This window comes from Manis javanica, chromosome 18 (assembly GCF_040802235.1).
Source record: "Manis javanica isolate MJ-LG chromosome 18, MJ_LKY, whole genome shotgun sequence".
NCBI lineage: Eukaryota > Metazoa > Chordata > Mammalia > Pholidota > Manidae > Manis > Manis javanica.
The window spans coordinates 6483838-6507908 of record NC_133173.1 but is presented as its reverse complement, the minus strand read 5'-3'; the positions used below and the strand labels follow the sequence as shown (position 1 = coordinate 6507908).

The following is a 24071-nucleotide window of genomic DNA, read 5'->3' as shown; positions in this document are numbered from 1 at the left end:
ATGCAATCTCTATCACAATACCAATAACATTTTTCAATGAACTAGAGAAAATAATCCTAAAATTCATATGGAACCATAAAAGACCCCAAATAACCAAAGCAATCCTGACAAAGAAGAACAAACCTGGGGGTGTTACATGCCCTGACTTCAAGCTATACTACAAAGCTACAGTTATCAAAACAGTATGGTACTGACACAAACACACCCATAGATCAAAGGAACAGAATAGAGAGCCTAGATGTAAACTCATGCACATGTGGTTTATTAATATATGATAAAGGAGCCATGAATACACAATGGGAAAAAGACAGTCTCTTCAATAACTGGTGTTGGAAAAAACTGGCCAGCTACATACAAGAGAATGAAACTTGTTTATTGTCTAACTCCATACACAAAACAAACTCGAAATGGTTTAAAGACCTAAATATAAGACAAGAAACTATAAAACTCTTAGAAGAAAACATAGGCAAAAATCTCTTGAACTTTAACAGTGTAATTTTGTTCTGTCCACATCTCCTTGGGCAAGAGAAATAAAATAAAAAATGAACAAGTGGATCTGCATCAAAGACACCATCACCAGGACAAAAAGGCAACCTACAGTATGAGAGATACATTTGTCAATAATTAATACTGTTTAGGAGTTAGCATCCAAAATATATGTAGAACTCATATGACTCGACATCAAAAAAAAAGAAAGAATCCAATTAAAAAATAGGCAGAAGACCTGAACAGATATTTTTCCAAAGAAGAAATACAGATGGCTGACAGGCACATGAAAAGATGCTCCACACTGCTGACCACCAAGGAAATGCAGATCAAAACTACAATGAGATACCACCTCACACCAGTTAGAATGGCCACTATCCAAAAGGCAGGGAATAACAAGTGTTGGTGAAGATAATGGAGAAGAGGGAGCCTCCTACACTGTTGGTGGGAATGTAAAGTGTACAGCCACTATGGAAAGCAGTATGGAGGTTCCTCCAAAAATGAAAAATAGAAATACTATACAACCCAGCAATTCCACTTCTGAGAATTTACCTGAAGAAAACAAGATCCCTGATTCAAAAAAATACATGCATCCCTGTTTATTGCCACATTATTTACACTAGCCAAGATATGGAAGCAACCAAAGTGTCCATCAGTAGATGAATGGGTAAATAAGATGTGGTACATATATACAATTGAATATTATTTCCTCATAGAAATGAAAGAAAGACTGTCATTTGCAATATGGATATGTTAAGTGAAGGTTTTATGTTAAGTGAAATAAACCAGACGGAGAAAGGCAAATGCCATACGATTTCACTTATTTGTGGAACCTAAAAATAAAACAAACAAAATAGCAGTAGACTCACAGACACTGAGAAGTAACTGGTGGTTACCATGGGTGAGGGATTGGGGTAGATGGGTGGGGTGGGCTTGTGTGGGTGGGAAGGGAGGTTGAGGGGGATAAAGGGACACAAAAATTCTCAATTGTAATATAAGTTGGTCATGGGGCTGGTAGTACAGCATGGACAATATAGCCAATGATTCTGTAATATCTTCCTATGTTGAGAGAGAGTAACTACAGTAGTTGGGGTGAGGATTTAATAACATGGGTAAATGCTGAACCACTATTTTGTATACTTGAAACCAGTATGAGATTGTATATCAACTATACTTCAATAAAACACACACACACGCACACACACACATATACATGAGTAATGTTGGTGGATAACCTTAAGCTGTTAATAAGGTGATATGTGTGTGTGCTTGTGCATGTGTGTGCGAATATGTGTGCACGCTTGCTGCAGGAAGTTATGGATTGAATTGTCCCCTGAAAGGACAATTTGAAACCCTGACCCCTGCTGTCTGCAAATATGAATTTATTTGGAAATAGAATCTTTGGAGATGTAATAAAGATATAAGTTAAATGAAGTCATAGTGGAGTAAAGTAGGCCCTTAATCTAATAGAATTGGTGTCCTTATAAAGGGAGAAGGGATAAAAAGATGAGACACAGGGAGAAGACAGTCATGTGATGATGGAGGCAGACACTGGTACAATCCGAGGAATGCCAAGGAATGTCAGCCAACATCCAAACCTGGAAAGATCCTTCTCTGTAGGTTTCCAAGGGAACATGGCCCTGCCGGCCCTTTGATTTCAGAATGCTGACCTCCAGAACTGGAGGACAATACATTTTTGTTGTTTTCAGCCAGCCAGTTAATGAGACTTTGTTAGAGCAGCCTGGGCAACTAATGCAGATGGATTTATAAAAAAAACTGAACGTTCAGATGGGTTTGGTAAAAACTTGAGCAGAAGAGAGAAGGTATGAATGACCAAAGTGGAGGTAAGTGTAGGAGTTCACAAAGGAAGAAAGACAGCCCTGGAGTGAGTATTTGTAGCACATGAAGACTGGTCGTGGGGCACTGTGGCTAAAGCACAACAACTTTGGAATGAGACACAAATGAATTCAAATCTGTGTTCTACCTGTTTAGTTGGGAGACACCAAGAGTGTTATTTAAGGTTTTTAAGGCTCTGTTTACATGTTTGCAAAGTGGATATAATATCAACACCACGGAATTATTATGAAGATTAAATGGCATGAGGCATGTAAAGCGTTCACCACAGTGCCTTTTAGTGCTCAATAAATTCAGGTGTGTTGGTAGTGGTTGTAATAGTTAGAGTTGTTCTTTATGTTGTTACCATTATATGCATTTTTCTAGATGCATTTTTGTCTGAAACTACAGAGACTAGAAGCAGAAAATGATGGGGACAGAATCCCTCATGAAAGTGCTTTTTTTTTTGGTATGTCAAAGATGCCATCATGTTAAGGATAATGGTATTATTAGTATTAGTAGTAGTAATAAAACAACGTAAGGAAGAAGCTGAAGAGGAATTGTGGTTTTAGATTGCCATGTTCCAGACATCATACATGTGCTTTGTGTGTATTAATAAGAATGTTAAATATAATGGAGGAAAACCTGATACAAAGACATGAATTTTGGTGTCAGAGAAACGAAGTAATTCTGAGTAACACAGAGGATACAGAGGACAAGACCAGTGTTGAAAAGAAGAAAGAGTTAAAGAAGGTAATTGGCTGAGATAAGGCACTCCAAACGAATCATTTGTGTAACAGAGCAGTGTGTTCTGCTGATGAAGTTTTGCCCCTTTGAGGTCATGGCTGTGGATGTCAGCGACTGGTGTAAATGTCCAGGGCAGGTTCTCACAGTCTGCTGTATGCACCATATCAACAGGCTGAGGAAGAGAAATCACATGATCAGACACAACTGATGCGGAAAGAGAATGTGGCCCAATTCAACATCCATTCATGATAAAACTGAAAAAGTTAGGAGTCAGTGAGAATAAAGGCATCTACATCTACACCTAATGCTTAGTGACTAAACACTACATCCTTTTTGCCTAAAATTGAGAATGACAAGGATGTCTGCTCTCACTGTCACTATTTAACATAGGACTGGAAGCTCTAGAAAGTGCAATAAGGCTAGAAAAGGAAATAAAAGACATAGACTAGAAAGGAAGAAATAAAAGTCTCCCTATTTGCAAATGACATGATTGTCTATGCAGAAAATTCCACATAATTTACCCCCTCAAAAACAAAAAACCTTAAAGAACTAACAAGTGAGATCAACAAAACTGCAGGATGTCAAATCAACACACAAAAATCAATCATTTATACTAAAAATGAATAGGCTAAAATTGAAAATTGAAAAATATGTATATGGTGGTGTTATAATTGCTTTAAAAAAATAAAGCACCTAGGAAAACACTTAGCAAAATCTGTGCCAGATCTGTATGGTGAAAATTACAAAATACTGATGACAGAAATCAGGAGACCTAAATAAATGGAGAGACATACTGTGTTCATGAAGTGAAAGACAATTCCTGTTACAAAGATGACAGCTCGGCCCGAGTTGATCTATAGGTTTAATGAAACTCCTATCAAAATACCAGCAAGGGTTGTTTGTAGATATTGAAAAGCTTCTTGTAAAATTCATATGGAAAGGCACAGGTCCTAGAGTAGCTAAAACAAACCTGATGAAAAGAATAAAATGGGAGGAATCACACAAGTCGCATTAAGTTAGAGCTACGATAATCAAGACGGTGTGATATTGGCAGAGGGAGGGATGCATAGATAAATGGAACAGACTATAGAACCCAGAAATAGACTACATAAATATGCTGAACTGATTTTGACAAGGTACAAAAGCAATTCGATGGAGAAAGGCTTTCTATCAAGTGGTGCTGGGCAATTGGACATCCATAGGCAAGAAAATGAAATTTAATCTACACCTCCCACCTTATTTAAAAATTAACTGGATTTTCAGACTTGATACCAAAAGCATGATCCGTAAAAGAAAAAACTGATGAACTACACTTTGTAGAAATTTAACTTTTGCTCTGTGAAAGACTATGTGAAAAGGGTGGAAAGACAGGCTACAAGCTGGGATAAAATCTTTGCAAGTCGCATATCTGACGAAGGACATGTATCTGGACTAGGCTCACGACTCCCTAGCAAGAAAATCAAACTATCCAATTGGAAAATGGGCAAAAGACATGAAAACCTGCTTTACCAAAGGGGATATAAAAATGGCAAATAAGCAAGGAAAATATGCTCAACATCACCAGCCATCAGGGAAATGGCAAAGAAGCCAACCCAGTGAGCACTGGCCTATCTCTGTATCCTGAATGGTCACAGCAAAAAATACTGAAAACACCAAATGCTGATGGGGATGCAGAGAAACCAGATCACTCATTCACTGCAGGTAGCGCTGTAGAATTCAGATAGATGGTAGATAGATAGACAGATAGATACACAGAGAAGGATGGACAAATTCTTCTTTCCTCCCCTATGGACTGTTTTGAGAAGCAATACTTCTTACACCACCCAGAAGCCAATCCCACTATATTGAGCAACCATGTTAGCTTGGAAGCTAGCAGTGACCACCTCAGTAAGGTACCCTCATGTTGGCTTTCTTCTTCCCCAGTTTATTCCCCTTTTCTCCAATCTTGTTTTCCTGGGACTGGACTTCTTGCTTAATTAGTAGCTTCAGGCTCTTTATTTGGGGTAATGCAGGCTAAGAGAGGCATATACTATTTTTATCCCATTTTGGATAAAGATGAGAAACTCAGGACTAAAGAAATTAAGCAAATTGCTTAGACATGTAGGTCCTTTATCCCCAGGTCTGTCCTACCCACAACCTAGCTCTTAGTTAATGTGCTTAATAGAAGACAAACATGATCTAGTTGCTGAAGACATCTGGGATGGTAAAAACCACTCCTGTAGATGAAGCTGTAACAATTTGAATGCGGTGGTGTATAATAAAAGTCCTGGACTCTAAATACTCATGTGAGTGAGGTGAGGGTTAATCAGTGGGATTAAATAAAAAGCCAGTGTCTTCCCAGGTGGAGAAGACCAGTGTAAGAAAGTATTCTGTAATTGGAAAATAGTGAAGAAAAAGCCTTTTGCGAGAGAGGCGGAGGATGAGAAGAGAGAAGACAGGGAGGGATCAGAGGGAGAAGGAAAAACAAGAAATGTTTACAGGGCAAGGGAATTTTCCTAACATATTGGTGGGTGAAATATATGGTGAGGGTAAGAGTTGTGACCTGGCAGGTGCCAACTGAAAGCTGGTAAGAACTGAGATAGAGGTGACTCTGCTGAGACCTGGGCAGGGAGCAAGGCCCTGGGGGCATCACTTTACAAAGAGATAGGTGTAGAACAGATATTACAAGCTGGGTCCCACTTCATGCACCTGGATCATCCTGTCTCTATCAGGATCACACCACGAAAAGCTCACCTTCTCTCACCCAGGCGCATGGGCCAGATCCCACCCGCAGTGTGAAGGAACAGCCATTTCCTCTCTTTGAATTTGCTGTTGTACAGAAACATGCTGCTTCGAGCTTATTTCTTGGCTGAACTATATTTATTTTATTCTGCTACCGTACAAAGAAAATCTATCATCCTTTTAAACACATGAGACACAGGAATTATCAATTATGTACTACTAACCAGAGATTGCTTGTTTAAACACAAATCTAGAAAATGGTACCGGGTTCAACATACATTCACTAAGATACTGAAGACTGTGTTCTGAAATCCAATAGCTACTTTGTTCAGTAGGCCACATGGTTGACACTCAAAATAGAAACTGATGACATCAAGGTTCAGAAGGTAAGCCTAGAAGGTTAGTGATTTAAAAGTCAAGATAGCAAAAGCACCCATTCTCAGCAGACCCAGGTCTTGGTCCTTTCAGTAGAAGTAACTTTTTCAAAGGTAGAGGAAGTAAAAGACCAATTTCCACCAAGATCTGAATTCTAAACAAAATAAGACAAGGGGAATGCAGGCCAAGCTATAGTCACGCAGGAGCTTCGTGATTCCCCGTGACCATTCCCTCCAACATCAGTTCTTGGATCCTAATAAGAGCAGTCCTTTAAAGGACCTAGTTAAGTATGTCATCTTTTCCTTCAGACCGTGCAATACCTTTCTCTCAAGCTAAAAATAAAATCCAAGCTCTTAAACCTGGTCTCAAGTCACAACTTAGTTCCAGATTACCTCTCTTACCTAGTATTTGTCACTGTCCCCCTCACCCCAACCCTATGCTCTGATCATACCAGTCTCTCTTCTTCCTTTTCTTAAACCCTTTTGCAGGAGATTTACCATCATTAGGTCTCAGCGTTCTTCCACTTCCCAAACTACAGTAGCAGCCATTCCTCTATGTCCGTATTTCCTTTAGAGTAATTTTCATTATCTGAAATTACCTTGCAGGTATGTATCTGTTCAGCGTCTACTTCTTATAACTAGAATATTATCTCCAAAAAAGCAACGCCCCCTTTACCTTTTTCCCCGTTGCATCCCTAGAACCTGGAAAGGTGCTTGGAATGGATAGCCGCACGGATACCCCTGTGCCTGAACACATATCCTTGCGTGAGGGCGTCCATGGACAAGTGAATAGAACTAAGGATGCCTGATGCGTTTCTCAGTTTATCTTACTGCTTTTATTGCAGGCTGCTCCAAAAGTCTTCTCAGTCATCAGAGGAAAATACCCTTTAGTACAGAAGGATCACCATGTCTTTCAAGAAATTAGAAAGTTGTATGCTAGTCATTAATTTCCTTTAATACTTTGCTTTACATCTTATCTTAATTACCATTGTGTATATGGATCAAGGGGCAGCGAGCTACAGCCTCCGGGGCCAGTTTGACCCACTACCTAGTTTTTTGTAAATCAAGTGGTATTGGAACACAGCCACAATCATTTGTTTATATATTTTCCCTGGCTGTTTTGGGGACAAGACGGCACGATGAGGGGCTGCAACAGAGACAGTAGGACCTCTAAAGCCAAAAATAGTTACTTTCTGGTCCTTCACAGGAAGTTGGCTGATCCTTGATACAAAGCGATATTTGTTCAAAGAGAAACTGTATGAGAAAAAGACCTGAAAAACATCAGGAGAAAACCAAGAGCATCAACAGGTATTTGCTTTGGGTGAAACCCAGAAAATTTGATAGTGATCAAATTAGAAGTGTATTCCAATAATGGTCTTGGATTAGAGCACATGAGAGAAGTGTACATTTCTATTGTTAGATTAGAAATCAGATGTTTACTGGATGAAGCCCAGGTTCCCTTTTCCAGGGTGGTTCTGCATTCTCTTATTAAGGGATATATAGTTCCTGATTCAGATCAAGCCCTGGGTTCCTGCCCTTGTTAGCATTTCCTCTCTGTGCAGTCTGGAATGCAGGGAACACTGCCATCTTCGTGATGAATGGCTTCCTCCATTGAACTGCAATCACAAGTTTTAATCAGTTCATTATTCCACCTAGGTTTTGGGTCCTGACAGTTATGCTGCAGGAACTAATTGAATTGGCTTTACCTCAAGGTATTTCCACAAGATCTTACCCTGCCATTGGGGAATTTTTTTTGGCTGATTGACCAGTTTAGCCCTAATTTCCCTGCTCCAGCCTAAAAAATAATCTTACTTTCATATTTCCTCTTTGAAACATTTCGCATTCTTTTCCTACTTTGAAAAGGTACTCTTCATATAAAAAGACAAATTACTGATCTGTAACAAAACTGTAGTGTACACTGAACTTATATGAGAGGCTATAGAATGGTAGCAAAGCAAAACCTTATTCTTTTTCATAGCCTTTTAGATCAGAAAAAAAAAAGTGTCCAAGAGATGGATTTTACGTAGTTCATTTCAAGTCTTTGCTGGCAGTTTTTAGGGTAGGAAGGAGATATTGCTAAGGGATAAAGTTTAGCTGGCTGTCCATGGAGGAATTTTCCTAGACGTTCACTGTGGTCTATGACAGGGTCCTCAGGGTTTTGAGTGCCTCTCCGAGGACTGGCTCACACCAAATTCCCAAGGTTTTCTCTGATAAAAAAATCGAAATGTCATTTCATCAAATTAAAGATAAGATAATAGCCAAGGAGAGCAGACTAACTTTATCCCGTTGGTCAGGGCATTATCTTCCTATTAGAGGAGCTACATGCGAAGCCAAACTATACTCAGAAGATTGTTCGGTGAGTGTAGAATTCAAGCAGAGGAAGGAGAGATGCTGATTAGATTACATAGTTGGCAATGGCTGCCCAGCTGCATCCATTTACCATTTAGGGGCTGCACCATCAAAGGGCAAGAAAACTGTATTGTGGGTCAAAGCAGCTCATCCATTGAAAAGTCCTGAATGAATACCTCCAGTATTGGCCTCTATAAAGCTGATAGTCCACATACATTTCATTGAAATATTCATGCATTAGATGTTGTCAGACAATCAATTACTCCTCTAATTTCCTATGCTTTCTGCTTTCTGCCACAAGGATGCTCATCCTCCCAAGGTAATGGCTCTGTATTTCTTAGTTGATCCATTGCAAGTTAAATGTATCAGTTTGACTCACAAAGTTCTGGACTGTCTCCCTGTGGTCTCTAGGTGCTATATATACAACCTTAGCACCCCAGACATTTTAGGCCGGGTGATACTTTGTGGTGAGGGGCTTTCCTGTGCATTATGGGACGTTTAGCAGCATCCTGGTCCTCTACTCACTAGTTGTCAGTAGCAAGTCTTGTCCCTCAGTTGTTGTGACAGTCAAAATGCTCCCACATATTCTAAATGTTCCCTGCAACCAAAATCACCCCTGACTGGGAACCACTCGTATATAGGATAAATGGATGAAAGGAAGAGAACATTGCTCTTGCTCCTGAATTTTTTCAAAAGTCTAAAGCAAAGATCATTCAACTCAGTCAAACCAGATTCCAGTTTTGACCATTGATCATCCTGCTCTTATTCCTCTGAGCTTCCCCTTCCGATAATCAAGGTGTTTACAAAAAGCAAATCCTAGCTCAGCTTTCTTTCCATGAAAGTACTGTGTTTATCTTTCTAGGCAAGTCACAATTTTCTCATATCTTGTCAGACAGAAAGTTTATAACGTTTAAGTTGAGCATTTTGCTCAGTTATATAGAGCAGCCTATTTTTATTTTTATTCAGAGAGAGAAATATTTGGAAAGTGAAATATGTACAGTGTCCATCAAAACCCACACCGGATTCAACTCTGAAACCTAACTAATGTGCATTTCCATTTCCTTTCACCAGAAAGCTGACTCATCAGGCTTGAGATAGGAGAGATCTTCCAGTCAAAAAAAATTCATTTCAAATAAGGAAAATGAATCTTAGAGGAGTGAATTGATCAAAGCAGTACTTTTAAAGAGAGATTTGAACTCAGGATTTTCTGACTCCAAGTGATATGGTTTTCTATTATATATTTCCTCACCTCCACATATGTGGGTAGATGAAATATCGGGGGTTCTACTGCAAACAAAATAGACATGATTGTTCATATATTACATACATCTTCTATTCCCCATACCCGTGACCATACCTGATTATGCTTTTACAATATATTCCAATACAGTTTTCAAGTCCATGACCATTCATTTGGTTGTATCTGCTAAGAGCATGGAGTATATCAGCTTTGTATCTGCACCTTAAAGGTTTCTGGTTCAACTACCCAGCAGTGCCGTCTTACAGTATGAAGAATACCTCATTTATCAACTTACTGGAATTCTACCCTTACCATTACAGAACCATTTCTTTGGCATATATCTCTAAAATTATTAATATGAGTACTATTTATTGCTGATGTTCCTGGTCCACAAAGCTTAATTTCCTAAAAGATATACATCAAGATGCTTTATCCAGATGCTTTCTCTAAGAGGTGTTCTCATTCTTATCCTCTTTTTTTTTTTAAATCTATCTCCCATCCATCTCTCCATCATATTGGGAGCCACTATGTATCTGCCTTTTTTTTATTTGACTCTAAGCCATGTCCCAAACCTGATAGTTCTCCAGAGTTACAAAAAAAAAGTCTACCCAATAGAAGATGTGCATTATTTGTATATTATTTTCATTGTAATTCAGAAACAGCAGCCCTTCACCAAAAAGAAAAGCTATCCTCTGAAAATAAGACTATGAGACCATTTTTTTCCAAAAAATGATTTTTAAAATGTCTTTCCTACCACTCAAAAGGTCCTAGGACAAGCCCAGTGATTCTTATAGTTGGGGAGAATGCAGAGACCTGGATAGGGGGTGGTATCTGTCTGCATACAGCTCTGGATTTCTACGGCAGCTCCCCAGTAACACGAAGGGAGAAGGCCAGTGGCCAGATACAATAGAACCACTACTAAGAGGATTCAAATATATATCATTCATATTTAATTAACTGGATCCTTTCCAGGCAGATTTTATCAGTGAAAGTGTGAGGCGAGAAGGCATCAGGAGTTGGGGCAGAAAGAGAAAATAATGCAGAAGGTGGGGAATTCTATGTGGAAAGTCCAGCCCTTTGGGCACCTGCCTAATGCAGGTGAAGAGGTCAGAGAGTATTTTGCCATGATGTTAGAGTCCCAAAGGGTCTATGAATGCTTTCTTTTAATGTATTTTTAATGTATTACTTTAAAATTTATTTGTTATCAGTCTGGCTCTGAAACCTGTCATTTCCAGCATACATATTAGGATTTGGGCTCTAGCGTCAGACAAACCAGATTTGCATACCAGCCGCACCACTTATTAGATACGGGGCTTGAATAAGTTCTTAAATTATTGTGAGACTCCATTTTCTCACCTATAAAATGGGCACATCAATTAACAGAGCCTGGCTCAGATTAGATACCCAATAAAGGCAAGGGAGATGGATGAACGGGTTTGTCAGTGGGTAGGTGGAAGAATGTGAAACGCTGGATCTATCAAGAGAAAATACCTGAATCTTGTATAAGGGAAACGGCTAGTTTTGTTTTCTTAGCTCCCATTGACAGTGCAAAAGAATTAAGTGTTGAGTCTTCAGGAAAGCAGGAGACCTCAGCTGTCAATATTGAAGGAAGTGCAACTTCACCTGCTTTGAGTGTTTTTGCTCTTACGAAGTGGGAGGCTTTTACTGAAGTGGTGGCACAGAAATTGCCTAAGAACTTTGTTCTGGACTCTGAGCTCCTCAAATGGATCGATGTCTCTCTAGCGAATCCAACCTTTGAAACTTGCCCTGTGATATTGGAGACGTCTCTGCCTGAGGTCTGTGTCCAGGCAGAGCCCAGCCTAGCCATGGGGCTCATCTTCCATTTCAACATAATTAGGAGGTCGCCTTTTTCTGTATCAGAAAAGCAGCTGGCAGAAGAAATGGTACAGGAACCTCCCACAGGGCACGTAGGAGGAGCAGGCAATCTAACTGTTGATGAAGGGGCCAAGGGGCTCATTATGTAGGGCAATGCTCCTCTCTGCAGCAAGAAAAGGTAAGGAGTCAGGCTTTTTTGCTGGTGAACTGGTAATTTGGCTCATTCCATTGATCCAAATGGAATAATGTACTTTTCCTTAATTTTTCCAATTATCCAAGTGCTCTGTGAAAGAATACATTATTTCCTTCCAACTGGTCACACAGCATTCCTCTCTGCTATGAAGCCTGGTGATATTAGCGCTGTCTGAAATCCTGCCAGAAGCATAGCCTTCTTCGCCGGCACGCAACTGCCTATCAGGATCGCTGATTAAACTGGGACTGCGTGCCCTCTCCCTCGCTTCCTTAACAACCTCACTAGGCAGTGAATCCCTGGAAAATGCCCCCAAGTGTCCTAGCAGGTGTCATTGCACCCAAGATAGGGTTTAGGGCTCCTGCAAACAGGTCAGATGTCACACTGTGGGTCAGAGAGGGTGCTGCGATTGGAAGGGAGTTAGGGAGAATGGATTTAGGAGATGGTTTTCCCAGCAAAAGAGCAACACGTATTAACTTGTCTCTGACGCCAAGCTACAGATGGGTAGACATATGACAGCGTCCTTAATGGGCAACCAGAAAAAAGCACGTTGCCTAAGGAGCATACATCTGCAGCCTCCGCAGCCTGATTCTTCAGACTGGGATCTCCAAAGGAGGGGCGCACTGGGTCAGCAGACTTCACTCAACACTGAGAGCTTGATGGCCCTGCTGAGAACAGAGTGACAGATGGTACGAGAGCAAGAGCAGTATAGTTAAAATGCAAGCAACATGGGGCTGAGCTTTTTTTTTTTTTTGGACAACGATTTGCATGTGGTGAGGAGTCAGAATCTTAAGGCAAAAGGGGTAAGGGCGGGGGTGAGAAATAGAGGTAGGGGTTTTTATGGTAAAGGCTAACCAACCAGCCAAGGTTTCCATGTGTTTCCTTTCCTGAAGTCATCCACAGAGGAAGTTAGCTGGGAAGGAGGTACCTCCAACATCGGCCTCCAGGCAGAGGAACAAGACAGCCCAGAATGATTAAATGCTTACCTTTCACTTTTCAACCCTCATTTCTTCTAACTGAGCTCAATAGCTGGACCCCGACTTTAAAAATCTTACATTAAGTTTTTTTTTTAACAGCTTTATTCAGGTATAATTTACGTACCATCCATTTCATCCATGGTGAGTGTAGGATTCCACACATTTTGGTAATTTATACTGTGCTGCAGTCATCACTACAATCTAGCTTTAGAAGATTGCCATCATCCCAGGTTTCCATCTGCTCACCCGGAATGAATCCTCTTCCCCTCGTCCCAGACTCAGCCCAGGCAACCGCTAATCTTTCTTTTTTCTATAGATATGTTTTATTTCTGGACATTTCTTATAAATAGTCTCATATAGTATGTAGTCCTCTACATCTGACTTGATTCTTTTAGCATAGCGTCTTTGAGATTCATCTCTCCTGTATCATGTATCAGTAGTTTGCGTCTTTTCAAATGGTTGAAGAGTGTTTTCTAGTATGGAATAAACTTTGTTGTTTATTCACCAGTTGATAGACAATGAGATTGTTTCCAGTGTGGGGATACAATATATAATGCTGCCAGGAACACCCATGGACAGTCTTTGTGTGAACAAGTGTTTTCATTTCATTAGCAGTGGAGTGGCTAGTTCCACTGTGAATAAATAGTAAGAGTGTGTTTGACTTTTAAGTGACAGACTTTTTTGAGTGGCTGTATCATTTTTCAATCCCATAAGCAGTCTATGAGAGTTCCAGTCTCCCTGCCTCCTTGCCAACAACTGCTATTGTCTATCGTTATTATGGCTGTTCTGGTGAGTGTATAGTAGCATCTCTTCGTGCTTCCGATCTGCATTTCCATAATTAATGATATTGAGCATCTTTTCTTATACATACTCACCATTTGTATATCTTCTTTTTGGTGAAATGGTTATTCAAATATTTGGCCCATTTGGAATTATTTTTTGTCTACTTATTAATGAGTAATACTAAGAGTTTTTATGTATTTTGATAAAAATTCTTTATCAGATGTATAATTTGTAAATATTGTCTCCTAGTCTCTGGCTTGTGCTTTTGTTTTCCTCTGTTTTTTGAAATACAAAAATTTATAATTTTATTTATTATTTTACACTATTTTTTATTTCTTCTTGAGTCAGTGTTACTAAATTGTGTCTTTGCAGGAATGTATCTATTTGATATAAAATGTTGGTTTATCTTTGCGCCCTTAAGTAATACCTTTCAACTTTTTAAGGCTCGTTTAAGTCCTGATTTTGGTAATTCATTCCTTCTCTTCAATAATTATTGGCCAATTTTGTGAATGTTTTTAAAGAACAAACTTTCGGCATCTGTTGGAAGTGGTGCCTGAGAGGCTGTGACTGCTGGCTGACCCATGAGTGGGCCCTGGCAACTGGAGGCTTCTTACCTCCTCCCCTGTCCTTGGAATGTGCATTCTGCTTGCCTTCCTGTGCCTGGAAGCTTCCCCAAGTACACAGCTGGACTGTATACATGACTGAACCCAGTTAAGGCCTCTATATAAACTGTTAAGTTTTGGTGGGCAGATACAGAGATCTACTCATCTTGTGGCCACCCAAGACAAATCTCATATTTAAGTCTCCTTGCTTATTAACGCTGCCACCTACTAATCTGCTGTGGCCTGCCTCTTTCTTTGGTCTGTCCCTGCCATCCCCCAAAGGGACTAGTTTTGGATTTCACCTGCAGAGCTCCTGAGGAGGTTACAAACTGTTGTTTTTCTGTTTTCTATTTGATTGATTTCCACCAGAATATTTATTATTTGCTTCCTTCTGCTTGGTTGCAGTTTGGTCCGTGTTTTTCTACTTTGTTGTGGTGTACGTTCAGTACTGATTTGAGACCCTTCTGATTCTCTAAGATAGCCCTTTAAAGCTATAAATAAATTCCTTCTAACCCCTGCATTAGCTGCATCCTGTAATTTGGGTATATTGTATTTCCTTTTTCAGCAGTTAGAAATATTTTCTAATTTTTTCTTGTGATTTCTTTGTTTATCCATGAGTTGTTTAGATGTGAGTCTCTTAAATTCCCAAATGTTTGGGGGACTCTTCTCCCCTTTTTAATTTAATTGTGATTTTGTCAGAGGACATCCTTTGAATGATTTAATCTATTGTAAATTTATTGAAACTTGTCATGTCATCTAGCATATGATCTTTTCTGAAGAATGTTCAACGTACTCTTGAAATGAATGTGCATTTTGCAGTTTTTAGGTGAAGAGTGCTGTCTATGTCAATCATATCAAGTTAGTGAACAGTACTGTTCAAATCTTCTATATTCTTGCTTTATTTTCTGCTGAGGTGTTTTATACAGCTTTATATAACTTTATAGGTGGAGTGAGGTATGTATGTCTTCAGTTATTGTTGAATGGTCTCTTTGTCTTTTCACCTCTGCCAAGGTTTTCAATTGTTTTAGGGCTTTGTTGTCAATTCTGTATACATTTGTAATTATTAAATCTTCCCAGTGAATTGATCATTTTATCATTATTTAATATCTCTTATTGTTTCCAGTGACATATCTTTTCTTAAATAATGTGCTTGATATTAACAATCACTCCAGCTCTCTATGGTTAGATTTGCTTAGAGTATCTTTTTCTACCTTTCTAACTTCACCACTTCGTTTCTTTGAATCTGAATTGTCTACCTAGTGGAGAGGGTATATAATTGGATTTTGAGTTTTAAATCCAGTCTGGCATTTTCTACCATTTGATGGGAACGCATTGTCCATTCACATTTAGTGTAACTATTATCAGGTTGAAATTACATCTGTCATTTTGTTCTTTGTCCTCTATAGTGTCCTTGTTCTTCTCATTCTTTTATTGATCCTTTGCTGTCTTTGAGTTCAATAAACTTTTTAATTGTATAACTTTAATTCCATTGTTGGTTACTATTTTAAAATGTATCTTCCTAGCGGTTGCTCTAAGGATTATATATATAACATACTTTAACTTACAACCTACTTGAGACTGATACTAAATTAACAAAGGTAAAATATATAAACTTGCCTCTAAAATAGTCCTGTTTCTCCCTATTCTTTGTGCTTTATTAACATATATATTACACCTATATGTTATACATACAAACATTTAATTTCCTAACTATTATTTTATTCAATCTTATATCTTTTAAACAAGTTAAGGTGGAAAAGAGGAAAAAGTGTGGAGGTGTGTTTGTGTGTATCCACGTTTATGTGTGTCTGCACATTGTTTTATATTTACACATATAGTTAGTTTTTCTGGTCCTCTTTTTTTTCCACATAGATTTGAGTTACCATTTGGTGTTATTTCAGTTTAGATGAGTGTTTAGTATTTCTTGAATGACATAAAAGCTAGAAAAGCATCCTTTTAGGCTTTGTCTGGCACTTCTTTATTTTGTCTTCATTTTTGAAGGATATTTTTGCAGGATACAGAATTTTAATTGACAATTTTGTTTTTATTTTTGCTTTTATTACTTTGAGTCTGTCATTCTATTGCATCCTGACTTTTAGTGTTTCTGATGATACGTCAACCCTTGGTTTTATTTTCTCTTTCTCTGTATACAAGGAGCCAATCTCCCTGTCTTTGGCTATGAACAGATTTGGGAACAATCTCTCTAGATATGGACTTCTTCATATTTATCCTGCTTGGAATTTGTTGAGCTTCTTTTATTTGTAAACTATGTACTATATTTTTCATCACATTTGGTAAGTTTCTGTCTGTTAATCTTTCAAATATTTTTTTTCCTGGAATTTTTCCCTCATCTTTCCTTGTGGGACTCCTATGGTGCGTGTATTGGTATCCTCTGAATTTCAGTTCCGTATCCATCATTACTTTTTCTCTATTCTTCAGATTGAAGAATTCCTATTGATATACCTTCGGGTTTACTGATCCCTTCTTCTGACATCTCAATTCTATGCTTGCTTTCCTCTAATGAAATTTTCATTTTAGTTATATTTTTTGATAATCTACAATGATTTATAAACAATCAACAATGGTTACTGAGGTTGTATTGGACAAAATGGTTTTCTTTCCCCCAAAATTTTATTGTGTGGCTCTAGCCTGTGCACCTCTCTGGTTTTGTTCAACATCCCCAGTCAGCCGATACTTTTGCCAATCCTGCAAGATGAAGTGGTCCTTCCTATGTTGAGAAGCATATTCAAATTCATAGTTTTTAAGTCAGCTGCAGATTTAGGACTTTCTGCAGGTCCTCTCACACATGTGTGAAGACAGAATAAGACCACAGTGTATGGATAACTTAGATTCTCTTTGATTTACTTTGCATGTGTGCACAGCATTCTAGTCTGCTGAGGATAAGTGGAAAAGTTATCAAGGTTCCTTATTGCTGTGTCATTTCCCAGATTTCCCTGCTCAACTGCTGACTATTCCGCCACTTAATTGCTTGGCACAAATAGGTTGAAATATCAGACTAACTGAGCAACTGGTCTTTCCCTCATTTGTGACAGAGCTAAAGCTACGACTACTAACAATGCTGTTAGCATGGAGTATTTTTTTTCCCTGCTTGCCACACATAAAGTCAACCGTTTCCATCAGTGAAACTTCTGCTTTTCACCAACCAACCACCTCTGGCAGAACTATCATGCCAAGGCAGTAGGGGACGGGGCATGAGAATAGCCCAAGAACACCACAGACTTCCCATTTTTTTACCTGAAATTCGGTATTTTTTCATGAATACTGTTCCTTATCTTATTGCATGCAGTTGGTTGATTTCCAAAGCCTTAAAATGATTCTTTTGTTTTATAATTTGGTCCAGTTTTATAGCTGATATGGGGAAGAGGATTTGTGGAGTCATAAACTCTACCATAATGGAAGTTCTTCTCAGTTATTTTTGAAAGAAGGAACAAAGGACTCAACCCGTAAGAATGTAGCTGTCATTGTGTCCCCAAGGAAAAAAATAAGACGTGATACCCATGCTCATCCTTCTTATTATTTGGTATCTAGCAGTCCTGATCTTAATCCATATCTTTGATGACAAATACCCCCCTTTTTTTAATATATAGTTACCACCTCTGGATGTGCTATTGAGGTACGGTCTCCCCATTCAGGTAGTTGTCACCTCTGTAGAGTGGAATCTCTGACTATCTATCATCCTATATTAAATAGGCAGCAATAAAAGTTGATCTTTTCAGTAGACTTTCTTTGCGATCATAGTGAGGTTCCGTGGTGGGAAAGCAGTGATAAAACCACTAGGTTAAATTTCTATGGGAGAAATTTGGGATTGATATCATAACTATGTTTATCTTTCAGTCTTTGATGGTGGCAATAAAAATATCTACGGGAGAAAAAGCAGGCCGTAGTAATGTTACTAAATGCCAGAATTTCCTGAGAGCTTTTAATGTTTTAGGCACTCTTTTAGGTGCTTTACAGGTTATTACCACTTTATCTTTGCAACCCTACTGATGGGGAAACTGAAATCAGCTGGAACAAGCAAGCTGCCTAAAATCAGAGCTAGTAAATGGCTGAGCTGGAGTGTTAGTGGGGGTACTCAGGGTTCATAGCCGGGCACTTACTGAATATGCGATGCTGCTCATTATCCAGTGAGGGGAGTTTTCTCATTGGAAGCTAATCTGAGAATGCCTTATACCTTTGTGTCTTCTGAAAGAAATTGAGGGAAGATTACTGGTGCAAAGTTTTAAATGAGTCCAATTTATAGCACATTTTCGTGTTGCATGGTTCCAGTTTATGCGAATTTCTCTGCTTTGCCTCAAATAATTGCAAGTCCCCAGGAAAAGTCCCCAAGAAGCAGGCCCCGTGGCTGCTTTAGCAGCCAGGCTGCTATACACATCAGAAGTACATCCTGAATAATAAGTACCCATCCCCTCTGCTAGAACAATTGCACACACATCAGGATAGGCCTGGGGAATTCAAATCAGAATTTCTGGCAGTCAGAGAATCTGAGGGCATTAGATAAGCGGAACAAGGCGTTATGAAAATACGGTGGTATACTCCCCAGTGATATTTTTTTTTTGACCAATCTTATGCAAACCACAGGAAAGAATCAGAATAGCGAGTCATCTGAGAATAATGTTGCTGAAATCCTGATAGATCTTATAACAGATGAAAATGGAATCGTGTCTGGAATGGAGAAAGTAGCATTTCGCCAATTTCATCCCCAAGTTCCGGAAATTAAAGAAATGGCAACAGTGATGCCAGGCTCCACCTCTAGGACCTTCTGGGGCCATTTTCTGTTAGCCTCTGAGGCCAAATCCTACAAAAGTAAGTGTCCTGCCTCTGCAGCACTGTGCTTGTCTCAGAAATGGAGCAAGTAGGGGTTCTTCCTACTTTATGCTTTAATTTTAATAAGAGGTCATAGAAGGAGCTGCTCTTTTCGATGGTTTTGCAGTTTTGAAAATGAAGAAGGATTTGTTACTCATCCCACTGCTTCCGCAGCCAACCACTTTGGCCTGGGAGACCTCATGCTGTAATTCCGTAGTTTCCTTAGTATAAACTTATCCATCTGTGTGCCGGTGTGATGCTTAATCTCTCTCAGTCTGATTGTGTTCAATGGCAATGATAAGACCTTGTTTGGCTACATCCCAGTTGCAAAGCACCCATTTAGTACAGGTTGAAATGTACTGATAACTGGATTCAAAAGGACAGTCAGTGTCTGAGCTGGGGAAGTAGAAAGATGTCACCATTCTTGCTGCCTTGGGCTATGAGCATTACTTATTCATTCCTTCATCCATTATTTTGTTCACTAGTAACCACACATGGTGTGGATTCGGTGGCGGAATTACCGATGTGCAGAGAACACGTTCATTGCCTTATCTGACTTCTCCATCTTACCTCTGTCACGTCCACTCCTTCCCCAATTGCATTTCACTCATGTCTCACATCGGTCACATGTCACTTTTGTGAAAAGAACTTGACTAAATTTTACCAAGAACCAAGTACTCCTGCCCTTATACTACACCTGCCCCACCTTCCAAGTTGCCTCTGTCTCTGTTGAGTTTGCTCCTGTTTTAGATTATTATTTCCCCATCAAAACCCATCTTTATTCTCCCCCTCATTTCCTTGGAATCTCCCAAACATTTTTATTAACACAGAGAATAATTATTGGTATGGTTACTTAAATTCTCTGTGGCCATTTCCCTTAACTATAAAATAGGAATGATAAGAGTACCTATCTGATACATATTGTTGTAAGACTTAAATGAGATAATATCAATAATACATATAACATGGCATGCACTCAATTATTCTTCATGTTAGGTGATTATTCCAAAAGCTTAAAAAAATTACACACTAATTTCCTTCTGGCCCCTAATAACATCCAAAAGAATAGGTGATACTTGTATTAATTAGTTACCATGTAAAGCACCTTCTCATTAATTTTGGCCGTGTCCATTTTATTGATAAGGGAAATGGGCTATAGAAAATCAATAATAGTTCTCTAACATCTCAAGTGTGTTTGGAGGAGCTTTTTGATCAGTTGTTGAAAGGTCTAGATTTATAAGGTCCTTCAGACCATCTGATTAAGGGTGAGTGATATCCCAAAGCACAGAAGTAGAAAGATCCCTCACTCTTATCCATTCTAAGTGCCTTCCTGATAGCATCACCCTCATCTACTATTTTGAGATAGAGGGTGATAAATGGAGGAGAGGCGTACAGACGTAAGACCTGGAGAGAAAACTGAGAGCTGGACCTATGGGTTCTCTTGTTCCTGAGAATACTGGTCACCAGGATCTGGGGCAGGGGTTGGTCCCATCTCACAGCCGAGTCCACCAGAGCCAGCTCACACTGCCCAGCTGAGCCCTTAGGACAGGGCCACAAATGCCACAAGTGCCTCGGATGGGGGCAAGCGGTCAAGACACAAAGGTCTGTCACCTGGTGAAGGACAACGCACTGCTGCTGCGCCCTTGGCACTGAACACTGAAAATGTGGTTGAAAAATGCTCTGTTTTCCTGGACTCCTCACCACTCCCAGCTTTCCCATCCTCAGGGTCTCTAGAGTGATGACTGGCCTATAAAGAAAGGATCTGGGTCTGTACGAGCAGGAACAGGAAAGAAAGGCAGAGCATGAACTTGAGCCTGGGTCCAGAAGGCAGGGGGCTAGTGACCATGGGGTCTGGTGCAGGCGTTCATGTTTGGGGGGTGCGGGAGCCATTCTGGAAGAACAGCTGGGGTGGCCAACAGAGATTTGGGTTTAATACGGAAGAGGGAGATGGTGGTAAGCTCAGGCTCCTTTTAGTCAATGGGTTCCCTACAGAAGAGGGAGGTTTTTATTTTTTATTGTTAAGTTCTGAAAAGGCTGCCCTGTTTACCTTGTTCACGACTGCCACACACCCACGGGAATAGAGCAACTCGGTAAACATTTGTTGAATGGATCAAGGGTTGGTCAGCCGTTCTCTGAGAGCGTCCTGAGCACCTCCTGAATCCTAGCAGTGCCTGGAAACTCTACTCTGATCCACCTCCAACCTCCAGCCACCGTGAGGCTCCAAGACCCTTCGCTACTCTGCCAACACCTTTTGTTGCTTTGGCATGGCTTTCCTCTTTAAGGAGAGCCTTCTAACATTTCTGGGAGTTCTAAATACCCCAGGGCTTGCTTTATTGCAGCAGGCATATGATCTGCGATCTAGTGGGTGATAAGAAGTGCCCATCATACCATCCAGTGAACCTTTTTCCTGGAAGCAAAGAAGAGGAATGAGTGGATGCAGGGAAGTGGCTTCCCTTTCCACAAGGCATCTTTCTTATTGAGAAGATCTGAAGTCATAATTCTTAGCCCAATTGCACGTTAGAATTGCCCGGGCAGCTTTTGACATGCACAGATGCCCACACTGTACCCTGGACCAACTAAATGAGATTCTCTGGGTGTGAAGTTCAGGCTTGGCCTTTTTAAGCTCCCCAGTTGGATCATGTTGTAGTCTGCATTCAAAGCCAATGAGTTGTTCTCTAACTAAGCTGCAGTTAGAAACACATGAGGCGCTTTCAAAAATCCCAAAGCCCAGGCCACATTTAAATCAGATCAAATTCTCTGGGATGGGGCCCAGGCATCAGCATTCTTACAACTCCCCAGATAATCCCAATGAACAGTCAGGTTTGAGAACCAACAGTTTAGGAGAAAGTAAGGATGTCCATGCCCTTGGTATGCCATGCTGAATACCAACTTAAAGAATTGTTTGGGGCATTGATGTAAACAATATCATGTGATTGATGCACATCCAAGGTTAAGCTTTGACATAAATTAGCATTACTGGTCAAACAAGCAGTGGAGGGCCAACTACTGTGTTTTATATCACATTCCCAGGTATCAGAATAACAGAAATAAAGTGAGTTATTATTGCTTTAGTGCCAGATCATCACAGCAATCTTGAGAAGTAGATAATATTATGCCAATTACAGAGATGAAGAAATTGATGTGTAAAGAAATGAAGGAACTTGTCCAAGGTTGTTCAGGACATCGGAGCTGGAATCAGGATCTGGATGACAGTAAAATGACCCTGAAGCCCACGCTCTGCTCACTACACTTGGCTGCCTTTATTTTTTAAGAGCTGATTGAAATGTCATTTACATACCATAAAGTTCTCCTGTTTTACATGTACAGTGATTTCTAAAAACTTTATAGAGTTGAGCAACCATCACCACCTCCAGTTTTAAAATATTTCCATCATCCCTAAAAGATCCCTTGTGCCCATTTATTGGACTGGCTTTTAAAGAACATTGGACTGGAAACCTAAAAACCTGGGTTTCACTCCCAATCCTGTCCTCTGCATAGTTCTCTGACCTTGAAGAATTCCTTAACCTCTCTGGGTGTCAGTTTTTTAAATTAGTCACTTGGAGGTCATTCCTGCTATAGGAATGATAAAGGTCAAATAAAATGTTACACCGCGAGTGTTTGGCAACTGAGAAACCTAAGAAAGTAGAAAGTTCTGAAAATGCTTTGAAAATTGCTTATGCTGAAAACCACTTTTCACCTTCCAACTGAACTCAGTTATAATAGCGCAAAGTTAACTACTTCTCCCCACTCCCATTTTTCTCCTCTGCCAGCACTTACCCCACCCAGGCTTGTCTCAGTACGTTCTTTCTGAGACTAAAACCTGCCCTAGCCACCTTGTCCAGGGACAGTGGGCTTCCCTGCTCAGCACAGTGCAGCTCTGAGCTCTGCTTGGGTTCCTAGTGGACTTGGCTGTCCCTGGCAGAAGCCTGGGGGGCCCAAATGACTCCCATAATGACTCGCTGTCACAGAGATGCATGGTGTCCTTTTAGCAGGAGAACAAAAACAGATGAGGTGGTCGGTGGTGGCATTTCTCTGGCTCCTTCATTAGCATTCTGGTAGGTGGAGAGAAGCCCAACTGAGCTGTGTTACCTCAGGGCTGCTGCGGAATGAGGTTTGTGATACTATCTAGGTCCCATATAAACACTCAACTTTGAGCTCAGCATTGATGCCCTGAACATGCTTTATTTCCATTCTTTTAATCCTTTTCCCCAGATGTTGTCTACCTTCCTATAGCTTAGACTATGCACATCCTATGGGCAGATCTGTTTTAGCCTTATGATTTATTCTAGCTTCTAGCATTGATAAATGTTCACCAAAAGATAAACAGAGGTTGAGTCTTCATGCAGTGTCTTACCAGTACCTCTTTCTCCATCTTGGAATATTTGGGTCTCATCTTATGGCCAAAATTAGAAATTCACAGACATTCTACCGAGCATCTCAGAGATCCTCATCACAGGTTTTTGGTGACTCCCACGATATCTTGCATGGTTGTGATTTGCCACACTTCTCCCAAACCATGTCCAGGTTTGATGGCCCATCTGGCACACAGAGAGATAAAACCTTCTGGGGACAGAGGGAGTGATGGGTGGGATGCTTAGCCCCTTAACCCTGTTGGAAAGGTCAGTTGAGAAGATCTGCTTGTACCATCCAGGCCCCTGCATGTCCTGAACTTCTGAGTGTGTCCCAGAGCTCCTGCTGTGCCATGGACACCAGGGCCCCAGGTGAGGGAACTGGGGCTTCTGTCTCCTGAGCACCAGGCAGATTTCAGGATCCAGCCACAACGAAAAAGAGGCACAGACAGCTGCACAGGGAAAGGCATTGGTGATATAAATACATGTTTAATTGCACATCAGTTACAATTACTTACTAGACTGCATTTATTTAAAGGAGGTGTAATTAGAGCCAAAAAACTTGTTTTAATCATAACCTTATCAAACCCAGATCCAGCCATCTTCCTGGGCTTTCACAGCCTGTGCTTCCCTCTGCATCAGTCACCAAAGGGAGGGTGATGGCAGTGCCCACTTGGGGCAGCAGGCCCTCGCCAAGTATTCGCTCCTCGCCCAGGACCCCTGCTTGGAAGCCGCAGGGCGGTTCACCCTACCTCTTGTT

The 24071-nt window shown here is 40.2% G+C and overlaps 1 protein-coding gene across 7 annotated transcripts in view; it reads left to right on the top strand.

The window, feature by feature from the left end:
• The window catches only part of AGBL1 (AGBL carboxypeptidase 1), an 822820-nt gene that overhangs the window by 571880 nt on the left and 226869 nt on the right, over positions 1–24071 (top strand). Inside the window, exon 23 of one of the 7 annotated variants that reach the window (XR_012127046.1) lies at positions 7369–7469. The exons of the other annotated variants lie outside the window; for them this stretch is intronic. The gene's annotated coding sequence lies outside the window, so the exon portion shown is untranslated. The remainder of the gene's footprint in view (positions 1–7368; positions 7470–24071) is intronic. 7 annotated transcript variants of the gene reach the window in all.